General features: G+C 34.5%; 1 long non-coding RNA gene across 1 annotated transcript; it reads right to left on the minus strand.

Annotated features, from left to right (window-relative positions):
• Positions 1–381: 381 nt before the first annotated feature.
• LOC148941488 (uncharacterized) lies at positions 382–9,839 on the minus strand. Its single transcript, XR_016143307.1, has 3 exons — positions 9,705–9,839; positions 6,447–6,565; positions 382–546 (listed from the first exon to the last, which is right to left on the minus strand). It is a non-coding gene; the product is annotated as an uncharacterized LOC148941488 (long non-coding RNA).
• Between the last annotated feature and the right edge of the window lie 4,125 nt (positions 9,840–13,964).

Genomic DNA, 13,964 nt, shown 5'->3' on the forward strand with positions numbered 1-13,964 from the left:
TGTTCTTCAATTATGGTAGGGTGGGTACTTCAAGCTTTTCTTGAGGAGGAGGGGGTAGAGAATCTTTTTTCAGTTTGTGAACCTTAGGAAAGATTGAAGTACCAATAATAGAAGAGTTCATTGGAATGGACTGTGTGAAAAGGATTTTATACTGCGTTTTTGGTAATACCTCGAATCTCAATTGTGTTTACCTTAAAATTGTTGTTTCTTAAAAGGAAATCTTCTGCCTAGAAAAAAACTTATAGGTAAAGAAAGGGCTCACAATCCAAAGTTCACATAATGGGGTTTAAATTTAAATTTTACATTAACAGCGTGATTTACGTTAATCAAACATTTGTAAGAAAAACAAAGCAAGAATAATAGAAGAATTAATACCTTCATTCTATCTCAATCATTGGAGAAGTTGTCCATGGCAGGTCGGACGTCAAGAAAAACAATTTCGTTTGTCCATCAACATCTCGACCAAAATAGTGGTCAATAACGTAACGTATATCTTTTCCGCATCTATCCACAATTCAATCGTTACGATCAAATGGCAGTTCATAGCTGTAATGAACAAGTAATAGAAACGTTAAAATCCACTTTCATAGAGAATATCTTCTTAGAAGTTCGCTGAAGAATATTTTGGAAAACAAATGGTGTGACTTGACTTGTAGCTGTAGCATAAGCAATACATGTAATGTAGCCTCTCTACTGTACTATTCGTATTGCTAGTTTTAGTAGTAACTTTTTCAGCAGAGTAAAAGAGTATTTTCTTAATCAGAAAAACCAAAAAAACGCAAAGTTACCCTCTCTTGTGACTTTTTAGTATAAGTGCCTTAAGATTGAAGAAAATCCCCCAACATCTGCGGAAATACTTAAAGCAGTGAAGAAACTCAAGAATGGAAGATCACCTGGTGAAGACTGCATAACCTCGGAAATAATCAAGGCATCAATGAGGACATGCCTCTCAGTGTGGATAGCACTGATTGCAACAGTCTGGCAGTTCGAAATGGTCCCTGGCGACTGGACCAAAGGGATAATTGTTAAGATATTTAAGAAAGGATATGCTCTTATCTGTGATAACTGGCGAGGTATAAACCTAATATTAGTACCAAGTAAGGTTGGTGCGCTTGTAACACTCGAACGCCTGAAAAATGCAGTCGATCCGTATCTGAGAGAAGAGCAACATGGCTTTCGGACAGGTAGATCTTGTTCAGACCTCATATTCACGCCCAGGATTCTGATAGAAGAAGCAAATGAGTGGTCCAACAAAATATGAATGCTCTTCATTGATTTTGAAAAAGCATTCGATTCCGTGAACCGTGACACACTCTGGGAAATTCTACAGTATTATGATGTCCCCAAGAAAATAATAAGTTTCACAGACGATTCACGGGACGACCAGCTGCCCAATGTATACAAGTATAATGGACATGTGTAAAACATTTTTCCAATGTTTACTGTCTCACTTCCAAAAAGAAACTGACTCACGATCAATAAAAATGTCTTCTAGGAGGAGTGACTTCACAAACATGTTTAGACACGATTGCCTGTCAACTTACAAAGGCAAGGCCTCAATATCATCTTGTCTCAATCAATATATCTATCAATAAGGCAGCTGGGCCATGATGACAAAGTTTCATAGTCCAAAGTTGGGGAATCAGTTCCCATTATATTGTTAAGCTTTTCTCGATCAATAGAAATGTCTTCTAGGAGGAGTGACGTCACAAACATAATTAAACACGATTTCTTGTCGATTTACAAAGGCAAGACACAATATAATCTTGTCTTAATTAATATATCTATTAATAAAGCAGCTGAGCCACGATGACTAAGGTTCAAATTCCAGAGTTGGGGAATCAGTTCCCATTATATCGTTAAGCTTTTCTCGAGAAGCTTTCTTTGAAGAGATAATTCTAGAAAGTCATGATCTAAAATTAAGTACTTTTCCAATTTTTCTAGATTCCGTAAGATTTTCTGGTTCTCGAATCAACACTCTCACTATGAACTCAAAAATCTCGCTAGTACCAAACCGTTTTTTGTAGATTGTTCTCTTCAATATATTGCTCTAACGCATTTAATCCGACTTGTAATCTCTCTAAATGCACTATATTCACTTTTGCTGCAAAGCATAATCACTCGTACGACATTAATTTGCTTAATGATATAACATATCCTGCATACATGTTGTCCCATTCTAGGGTTAGCCGGCAACCTCTTGTAATTTCCACTGCTACTTTAGGCACGGTAGGTTCCATCTTGCTAACACTTTCAATATCCAACAATGTACGAATATCCATTTTAATGTTAACACGCTGAACTTTTTTTATACTAAAGAAATAAAGAGACACCTGGAATCCCTGGAGAAGTTCCTGGGCTTGTTGCCGGAATCGTGCCCGGGGTTCTTGCCTGAATCGTACCTGGGGCTGTTGCCAGAATCGTGCCTGGGCATCTTGTCAGAATCGTGCCTGGGCCTGTTGGTGGAATCTTTCCAAGGCATGTTGTGATGTCACGGGGCTTTTATAGGAATCCAGACAAAAATGATTTCGAATCGAGACATAATGGCGGTGGCTAAGAGGAAATACTGGAACACCATGGTGTTATACCGAATAATGGTCTAGACATCTATATGGGATAATAGAAAGACATGGTGCCAAAAAATGGCGGTTGCTAAGGGGAACACTTGGGAAGTTTCATAAAAATCCCATGTTAATTTTTCTATCTGACGGTTTAAAGGCGAGGGTTGTCGTGACACCAGAGGGCATGTCGTAGAAATCCTATGCTATTTTTCCTTTGGATGTCTTTAAAATATTATGGCTTTATTTAAAGCATGAGAGTGTTTTTTTTTTAATATATGGGGTAGTAACTATTTAATACTACTTGTGCATTATCCCGACCACGCTCCGATTAATTATACTGGAACAATATTATGTCATTAAGCCTGGAATTGTTCGCTCGGAATCTACCCAGGGCATGTTGCTGGGATCGTGTCAGGGCCGTGTCACTATTTCCCCCCAAGAATATTAATATTGGAAGAAATATGTTGAATTAAAGAAAAAATAAAAAGACGGTCAAACACTCCAACTGTGGAAGGGTTAGTGTTCTGAAACAAATTCCAAAAATGTGAGTTGGATTAATCCAAAAAATTTTTATATCAGAAAAAGTTGTCATAATAAAGAAAAATAAAAAGATGGTCATACACTCAAGCACTAGAAGGGTTAGCGTCCTAAGAAAAACTCCAAATATCTGAGTTTGATCAATCAAAAAAATTCATATCTGAAAAAAGTGTTTTAATTAAGAAAAATGAAAAGACAGTCAAACACTCAAGCACTAGAAGGGTTAATATCATAAGAAAAACTCCAAAAGTCTGAGTTTCATCAACCAGAAAAATATTAGTATCAGAAAAATAGTGCTATAATAAAGAAAAATGAAGACGGTTAAACACTCAAACTGTAGAAGGGTTAGTGTCCTAGGAAAACTCTAAAAATCCGAGTTTGGTAAACCCCCCAAAAATACTAATATCGAAAAAAGGTGTTATAATAAAGAAAAATGAAAAGACGGTTAAACACTCAAACCGTAGAAAGGGTTAGTGTCCTACGAAAATCTCCAAAAACCTGGGTTTAATCAACCCCCCCCCCCAAATATATTACTATTGGAAGAAATATGTAATATTAAAGAAAAATAAAAGGACGATCAAACACTCCAATCCTGGAAGGGTTAGTGTTCTGAAACGAATTCCAAAAATCTGCGTTTGATTAATCCAAAAAATATTAATATCAGAAAAAGAGGTCATAATAAAAAAAAAAAAAAGACAGTCAAACACTCAAGCACTAGAAGGGTTAGTGTCCTAAGAAAAACTCTAAAAATTTGAGTTTGATGAATCCCAAAAAAATCACATCGAAAGTTTTTTAATTAAAAAAATGAAAAGATAGTCAAACACTCAAGCACTAGAAGGATTAGTATCCTAAGAAAAAAATCCAAAAAATCTGACTTTGATAAACCAGAAAAATATTAATATCAGAAAAACGGAGTTTTAATAAAGAAAAATGAAAAGACGATTAAACTCAAATCAAAGAATTGTTAGTGTTCTAAAAATAAATAAAAATTTTTAAGTTTGATCAATCCAAACAATATTAATATCGGAAAAAGGTTTTATAATAAACAAAATGAAAAGACGGTCAAACGATCAAGCGCTAGCAGGGTTAGTGTTCTACGGAAAAAAACCTCGAAAAATCTGAGTGTGATCAAACTAAAAAAAAATCTTAATATCGGAAAAAATTCTGTTATATTAAAAAAAATGAAAAGACGGTCAGACACTGAAGCACTACAAGGGTTATTGTCATCTCAAGTGCTAGAAGGGTTATTGTTCTAATAAGAAAACAAAAAAATCTGAGATTGATCAACTCGAAAAAATATTAATATCGGAAAAAGGTATTATAATAAACAAAAATGAAAAGATGGTCAAACACTCAAGCACTTGAAGTATTAGTGGTTATTTTCTAATGGTATTTTTTCGTACTAATTTCATGTTTCAGAAACATCTTTATTTCATGAATATGCTTTCATCATATTCCTGGTTTTTCGTTCATGTTTTTTTTTTTACTTTTATGGAGTTTTTTTTTGCTTGAACCATTTCTCGCTGTTGTCAATATTAGTATCAGACAAATAACTTTGAATATATTTCTCTGAAAGAGGAACTCTCTTGAGCAATCCTTTTGCTATATTTTTTTATTAACAGAATAAAACATTTCCAGTGGCATATTGCCATCAGGTTTGCTAACTGGACATATTTTATGTCTAAAGGAATTATTCCTATGTTCCAGGACAAATTGACATTATAGGACAAAAAAAGACTTATTTTAGAAATTTGGACATAAAAGGAACCTATTTTGCAAATTTATGACACAAAATGGAATATTTCCCTGACGAATACATATTAAAAAAAACTGGCATTGTTCACCAAAGTAGTGTTAAAACTACTTATCTAACACTAATTTTATTTAACTATTTAATTTCTAGTATTTTTTTTACATTGCATACTGTATTTTTCTGAGTTACTTGTTCTTTCCCACAGACAACCATCTACAAATACTTTTGAACTTCTTTACAATTTTATATTTTTTCATCTGTAAACGATTTTATTTTTCCTTGCTTTTATGCTACAGTCAAGATAAAAGGCTACCAGGTACCTTTTTCGTTAGCAAACGCTTCCGGGTTCCAATAGTCTGACAAATACATATATCTATTTATCAAGCAAACTAACTGAAAATGGAAAGTTAACAAAAAAAAATTGGTTTCTTGGTGATCTGGAATCAATTTTGATATCAATAGAAATTAGCTTATTGTGCTAATTTCAAAATACAATATTCGTTAAGTTTAGTGTTACCCATCAAAAGATACGAACCTGAGAGAATTTGACAAATTTTCAAAAAAGTTAAAAAATAGAAACCACGCCATCAGATTCAGCGTATCAGAAAACCCTGCTGTAGAGGTCCGAAGCTCCTATCTATAAAAATGTGAAATTTTGTAGTTTTTGCCAGACGAAGGATTACGGATTCGTATTTGTTTGTCGTTTTTACTTTTTTAAGGGGTGATCGTATCGGACGAATGGCTCAAAAATATTGCAAGAGGGTTCTTTAAAAAAAATTAAAAGATCTTGTCTCCTTTTTAAGCGACCAAAAAATTGGTGTACAACTAGCCCCTATCCCACGCCTTTTTTCCCGAAAGTCATCTGAACGAAATTTCGAGATAGCCATTTTTTTCAGTATAGTTGAAAGGCAGAAAATGTATGTCTATATGTCTTTACATTTCATGTTTGCACCCATATTTGGGAGACAATTGGTCGCCGTCCAGAACACCGCATATTATAATGTGATGCTAAATGAAACTAGATCTAAAAATAGCCTACGATGCTGCGCGAACATGAAATTGTTTCTTCAGACATTTGTCACTTAATTCTTGTATAGACATAAAATGAGAATAATTATTTAAATATTCAGAGAGAGAAAGGGTTAAAAGGATTTGATCTACTTTACAGAGAGGCATTAGAATCCTCTCAGAACATGAAAAAAATATTTAGAGTGGGAAGGTCGACATGTGATTGAAGCGTGTATTCTTGTTTAGAATATTTACCATTGCTATTATTTTTTTTCCCTCAGAACATAATTAGTTCTGAGGGAGAGACGGACAGACATACAGGCACAGAGAGAGAGAGAGAGAGAGAGAGAGAGAGAGAGAGAGAGAGAGAGAGAGAGAGAGAGAAAGAGAGGTTCAGGTTCAGGTTCAGGTTCTTTTATTTATAAACTAAATACAACTACAATATGGGTATGCCCGGCTGAGAGTCTAGCTCGTATTACCAGGCAACCAATAACAAATAAAAACAACAAAACATAATATATAACTGCATTTGTACATAATCACACTTTTGTAAATAGATAAAAAAGAAAGAAAAATGTAAGACTTACCAAGCATCACCCCAAGCCAGCAGCCAAATGGAGAACAAACTAAAACAAAACACCAAAAACAGTGAAGTGAAGCCGTGGGGAAACCCTACCAATAGAATGTGCCAGCGGGAAGACCATAACTGAATTTAAAAAAAAATTAAAAAAAAATGAAATTAAATAAAATGATCAAAGGGTTAGTAAAAGATTTTTTAAATGACCCCGCAGTGTACCAACAGAAAGACTAATATTAAGACCCGACCCATGCACATTCCAAAGTTTGGTTATGCAGTGCCTGAGTGAGAACCTCGATCTCTCAGTGCAAGCTCGGGGTTCAACATACTTAAAAGATCCCCTCGTTCCATAATCGTGTTCACAATGGTTAAATGGATCCATAGCATAGAAAATTTTCGGTAGAATTTGAGCAAAATACTTAACACAAAACATCAATCCATGAAAAGATAATAATTCCACTGGTAATATATTAAGGAAAGAAAATATACTTTTATTTGGCGATTTTGATGGCAGGGACATTGGGGAGGGAAGGAAAGTTTTCAGAATACTCAATGCTTTATTTTGCTGCCTTTGAAGTGGTTTTATATGAGTTTTAAATGTATTCAGAAAAATCAGGGTACAATAACTCAGATAAGAATGGATTAGGGCAAAATATACCGATCTCATTGCATGAAAAGGTAGAATAAATTTCAAATACCGCAATATTCCAACATTCCTTCCCAACTTCATCCACAATTTAGCAATGTATTCTTTCCAAGTCATATTCTGATCAACTAGCACTCCTAAATATCTCATAGTAGATACACGCTCCAAATAAGTATATTCATCAATGGTTAGTCTACTAAGTTCAGGTAATGATTGGTCAGTACGAGAGAAAATCATGAACTTGGTTTTTGGCATATTAACAGATAATTTATTTGCACTAAACCAAGTTTCTGTCCTCTCGAAAGCTGCCAACAAATTCTTCTTAAGCGATCTTTCATCAGTACCGCTCACTGTGCAGGCTGTATCATCAGCGAATAGGACATTTAGCCCGAGATCATCCAGCGCCCTGTTGATGTCGTTAACAAAAATAAGAAAGAGTAGGGGTCCAAGTATGGATCCTTGAGGAACGCCGACTTGACCAGTGATACCAAGCAGTGAAGAGGTAGCATTTTCACTATCCACAAACTGACTAAACCCAGTTAAATATTAGTCAATCAGAGAATTTGCTGGTCCTCTAACACCATAATTTTCTAGTTTACGAAGCAAAATTGCATGACAAATAGTATTAAATGCTTTTTTAATATCTATAAATATAGTAGCTGGAATTTTTTTTTTCCAAAGTGTCGTGTATAAACTGTGTGAGTGTTAGAATTGCAAGTTCAGAGCTATGACCCTTCCTAAACCCAAACTGACGGTCATTCAAACATCCTTTCTTATCAAAAAACTTCAATATGTAGATGTAGGGACATTTTTCAATTACTTTTTCGGATGAGGAATGAATTTAGATTGGCACGTATTGTGTTGAATCTTTCACATCATCACCTTTGTGCAGGGCTAAAACACGTGCAGACTTTAAGCAAGCTGGGAAACGTCCACTTGAAAAACATAAGTTGATAACATGAACTAAAAATTCTGTAACATCAGGCATTATCCGTTTTAATAGGCTTGTCGACGAGCCATCCGTACCTTCCGACGACCCATTCTTCAGTTGGTATATAACTTGCAGTAATTCATCTGCTGAGACTAGCGTTAGGAAAAGAGAGCAATCCGATGGAGGCGGAATGTAAGCAGAATATGCTGAATCGGGTAAACTTCAAGTTGGTGCCTCAAGTGATGTTCCGTGACCAATATTTGCGAAGTGCTCATTTAGGACACCAACAACATTTCGCTTTCCTTTAACAATTTTCTTGTCTTTTGGTAATAATATGTCTTCCGGAAGGTTTTTCATTTTCTTTTTCCCAAGGCATTCATTAATAATCAACCAAGTCTTTTTCGGGGACCCTTCAGCATTTTGAAATTCATGAAGATAGTATGACTGCTTCGCTTGTCGCAGTAATTTCGTCAGACAATTTCTGTACTGCCGAAGTTTGGCCTGATTTTCATGTGTAGGATCTGCCATGAATTTCCTGAAGAGGTTATTTTTGGTATGTATAGAGGACAGAACAGCAGCTGTAATCCATGGTTTCTTTGGTTTAATATAACTCCTAGCTTGCCTGCTTGATAAAGGACATGCCTTATTAAGTACTATTTCAAACTGATTGATGAAGTATTCTGTAGCTTTGTCCACGTCGTCACATTCTAAGCAGGGAGACCGGTCGACATGGGACAGTAAACTTTTCAGTTTATCAATCGACGCAGCGTCCAGTATTCTTGACCTCAATGAAGAGGGTTTAGAAAACGGGCCCATTTGAATGTAACACAGAATTGCAAAAGGGTCAGAAGTATCATCAACTATAGCGTTACTGCTTATTGTCTCTAAATTTGTGAAAATATTGTCAATTAATGAAGCTGACGACTCCGTGATTCTCGTCGGGATCCGGCATGTTGGAGGCACACCCGCGAACATACAAATCGTTACAAAGTCAACGGCAACATTATTCGAAAACATCGAATTCACATCCCTATGTACATAACTAATATCAATGTTAAAATTCACCCAACATCATTAACTTACATTTTCTTTGGGTCATCAGCGAGCTATATCCATCGAACTTCCCTCTAAATTGTTTAGCAGCCGAACTCGGCGACCTATATAGGACGCAACATAATACTTTCGAAGGAATTAAATCTAGCTCAATAGCAAAAAAATTTAAATGACATTTCTTTATAAAGGTAATCACAATCATTCACTTCTCTTACAGGTATACTATCATTTACAAAAAAAGCCAACCCTCCTCTCTATGTTTAATTAACAACTTATACCCATTTATATGAGCTAGCTCAGAAGATTGCTCATTTAAAAATGTTTCACATGCACCAAAAACATCAATCTTATGGTCGGGAAGCAATAGTGAAATATTTTCTAAACTACTCATAATTCCACAACAATTTAGAAATGCTGTTCTCAGACACTTCTTTGTTGGTTTACTCATAATCATTCCTAGAGAAAGGTATTTGTTCATGGGTAAATTATTAATAAAATAATCATAAGTGTTTTCATCCTCTCTATCAGTGCATTAAAGAATCTGTGATAAATTCAAGGGTCTCTCCTCCAACTCACTCAACCTATCGCGAGTTCCACCACAGCCACCACTGTTCAAATTAGAAAAAAAAATAACTCACCCATATTCTCCACTTGGCGGTGGGCTGGGGCGACACGGTGGAAAAAAGCCAACGGCAGTACGTTCCTGTAGAATATCTGCAACAAAAGATATACGGTAAGAAAACTGAACCAATTTTAATGAATTTAGGCCTAGGAGCTCAGAGATAGATGACCAGTAATTGGGAAATAAGTGAAAAATACGGAAAAAAGGAAAGCACATAGGAACGAAAACAGCAAAAAGAAATGAAACAAAAATAAAGAAGAACATAGAGAACGAGATAAATACACTTTTTTTTTAAGTAGGACACTTTACTTATCGATCTTCACATTCCTAAGCAGCATAGACCATATACTGAATAATAAAAACAAAAACAAAATCAATCTGACAAATCATTATATAGATATATATACAACTAATATTAGCATTTGTCATGTGTAACCCATGGGCCAGTAATATCGTTTCTAGTTTGCAGCAATAGTCTGGCCCCGGATTGTTTAACTCGCATGAACTTGGGTATTTTCTGAGCTTTAAGATCACGTGCCTTGGCCAAAAGCTCATTACGTAGGGCATTTAGTGAAGGAGGCAAATCAGTACATATTCTCATACCGCTTCCTTTAAGTTTGCCTACATTGCCCAATAACATTTGCAAGTCGAAATTATTCGCACAAGAAATAAGAACAGGCGATACTCCAGCTTGTTTGTTGTTTCTAACTGTAATGGGGCTAACACTCTTTATGCGGTACACTTTTTTAAGAGGAATGTCTTTTTCAATCTCTAATTTCTCTTTGAATAAAGTCTTAATATTTTCGGTAAGAGATTGGCCTGATTTCTCTTTTGACAGGCCGTGAATAATTAAATTCAGCTGACGATCTTCAACTTCTAGATCAAGCAACCTTTTTTTCGAGTTTCACACGCTCAGCTAGATGGCTTTCAATAGAAGATCGTATTTCAACTATTTTAGCATCTTTATCTGCTAAGCTTTGCCTGAGTGACTGTATGTCGGACATAACTATATCGAGCTTGGAAGACACTCCAGCCTGGTGCGCTTTGATCGAAGATTGATCATTAGAAATTGAAATCAGGCGTTCTTTCAAGTCCTTAATTGCTTTTTCAACCGATGATTGGGTTACCGCCAGTGTTGATTAAATGTGCTATAATAGCTGCTCAGGAGAAAATCTAGCTTAGAAAAACATAAAACGAAGACTTACATGCAAGGGGGGCAATATTAAACCCCCCACTTTTCCAAAAAAAATGCAGCTGTAATTTAACTTCAATTGGCAATATTCCTTAGGCTTGTAGTCAGCACGCCAGCAAACCAGTCAAACAAGGTCACTTGGCAAGTAGAAGCTCTTAATTAACTGATATCGAAAACTAGGTCAAGTTCAAAGCCAACTAGATTTCAATTTATAATCCTCTTAGGTGTTCTCTCTTTGAACTGTGAATCAATACTGATAGAGATAGAGAGAGAGATGAGATACCTAAAGCTGTTAGCACTTTAAAAAAAAGTGTTTCAATAAACGTTCTTAAAAGATTGGGACAAACAATCAGACTTTAACGTATGACGTTAAAACGAATTTTATCTGTCTGAAAAGGATTTTTTAAATTGTCGACTGTTCTTAGGTAGTGTTCAAAAGCAATTCCACAATATCATTCTGTTTTGTTTCAATTAGTTTTGCAACTACCAGTTTTTTGCTTTTTACTCAAATAACAAGTGGCGAGTTGATTTTATCTAACAACAACAAAAAAACACGACACCGGTCATGGAGATTCTATTAAAACGATTAAGGGAATTTGAAGAAATATCACGAGATATTTCATTGAATAGTACACCGAATGAGCCTGGTAAGGGTATTAAGTGAACGCGTCTTTCCACATCACTTAAATTTTCAGGTATTTTTCTATTTTGAATTAAAACATTAAAATTATTGCTCAGGTACCGTATACATTTTTGTAGTTTCTACAATAACTTTAGCGATTCTGAACTGAACTTAAAAAAATTTTCAACTGTTTTTCATGCCTTAAAAAGACTTGCGAAATTCCCCAAGGATCGATTTTAAGGCCACTCCTTTGCCTCATTTATACCGCGGACGTAGGAAATTTGATGAAAAGATTGTTTGACAATATCATTTGCAGATGATACAGTTTTATCATTCCGAGCCTTAAGTGTTGAAACACGTTTTAAGACGATGGAGAGCGCGTAGAATGATCTAATGAAATATACGAGGAGTAACCGTTTTTTGATTAATATTATAAAAATAAATTACACAACTTTTTCTACTATTAAAAAGGTAAACACTGAACTATTTTTAACAGCTGATGGATATTTGATAGATAAGATTTCAAAATTTAAATATTTAGGTGTAGTCATTGATGAATGATTGTCATGGAAAGAACACATAAATTCATTATCTATAAAAATTGCAAGATGAGCTGGGATTGTGTTAGACTTTAAAATTTCCTTCCACAAAAAGTTTTGCGAACCCTTTATTTCAATCTTGTTTATCCTTATTATCAGTAGAGTTGTTATGTTTGGGCTAATTCTTTCAGTTATAATTTAAAGACAATCAAGCCTTACAAAATAGAGGTGTAAGGTCAATTTATTTTAATAAACTTAATCCCAAAGAAGGTTTTCTTAAACCTCAGTTACTAACAGAAGGGCAAATTTTCCAGTTCCAAAAAGGTGTATTCATGTATAAATACTTGAATAGTCTAGATTATCCAACGTTGCCCCCTACACTTTTTTCTCTTATCTCGGATATGTTGTCACACGCAAAGAACAGTTTTTTCTATAAAATACGGAACAGTATATAAAATTATGGAACTGTATTCCGCTGGAAATAAAAGAGATTCTGTTTCATTTCCGTCATTTCGATACAATTATAAAAAAAACATTTTCTTTCTACTAGTACAAATGAATAATGTTTAGGAGGATTCTCTTTTTTTCTGTAGTGCACAGCGCCTTTTTTCAGTATTCTTTCTGTGTCAAAGTTTAACACTTTGTTGTTCTGTCAATAATCAGTGATATATTAATATGAATACTCGACGTTCTCCAGGGGCTACATTTAGGCCCTAGGAATCATTGATCAGTCCCTGGAGTTGTGTTTTATTTCTGTGTTTATTTTCAATAAAGTCAATGTCTCCACTTCCCCCCAACGGTTATCGTGTAAAATCAGCGGAGAATGTCGCTAGAGAATTCATCTAAAAGGATAACTAAAGATATGTTGCCGTCCATTTAAATACGTTAAAGCTATTTCTTTTTTTATCTTGTTTTTCCTCTTTAGTCAGGCTATTTAATGTTATTTGTAAAAAACTTAAAGACGTCAACCTAGAATCATTAATGCGATTTGACAGTATCTCTCAGTTGAGGTCTTGCTGAAAAGCCGCTTTCAATATTCCTGACTCTTGTATCCTAATAAATACCTTTTGACAACTTTTAATGGACAAAACTTCCAACTTGTAAGCCAATTGTAAGCTATATGACTCTTATCCCTGGCTTAAAAAATTGAAGTTAGGAATTAAAGCAATTTTTGTCCGCTTAACTCACGCCGTTCTTCACTCCTTTTCCTTTCTGCTTAACTCGCGTAATCTTATGATTACTTGACCAGAAAGTGATATTTTTATAACTGGTGAAAAGGGGTTCCACGGGTCTCGTATGGTTCTTCTTCGTTGGTCGGACTAAAAAGAGATATATATATATATATATATATATATATATATATATATATATATATATATATATATATATATATATATATATATATATATATATATATATATATACATATATGTATATATATATATATATATATATATATATATATATATATATATATATATAGAATGTGATAAAACCAGTCAATTTGCGACGTTTTTGTGTCTAATCAGTAATTACCGTTTGGACCTGGAACGTCTCATTTAGGTGTGTATTTTGAAAATTCAAAGCGTTGACGAAATTATGCTAATCTGACAAGAGGTGAATGCAATGGTTTTTAAATCAAATTGTTAATAAACCTTTATTGAGGATTAGTTTCGAAGTTGTACAAGTCACAATTACCCCCAACAGTGGTGGGTTAGATAAATTTATGAGTATTTCGCAAAAATTATAACTAAAACTTTCAGACCAAAGAGCAGAAAGTTCTTCTCCAACCCAAACTATATTCAACATAAACGTACTGTACATACACATACTATGTCATTCAAAACATTAGTTTGGGTAAAAAAAAAATTTTTTTTTCACAAAAGTAAAATTTTAGAAATCCCAACGAGTATACACATCAGT

Source organism: Artemia sp. Qi Xiang Cuo, chromosome 18, assembly GCF_049724085.1.
Source record: "Artemia sp. Qi Xiang Cuo chromosome 18, ASM4972408v1, whole genome shotgun sequence".
In the NCBI taxonomy this organism is placed as follows: Eukaryota; Metazoa; Arthropoda; class Branchiopoda; order Anostraca; family Artemiidae; genus Artemia; species Artemia sp. Qi Xiang Cuo.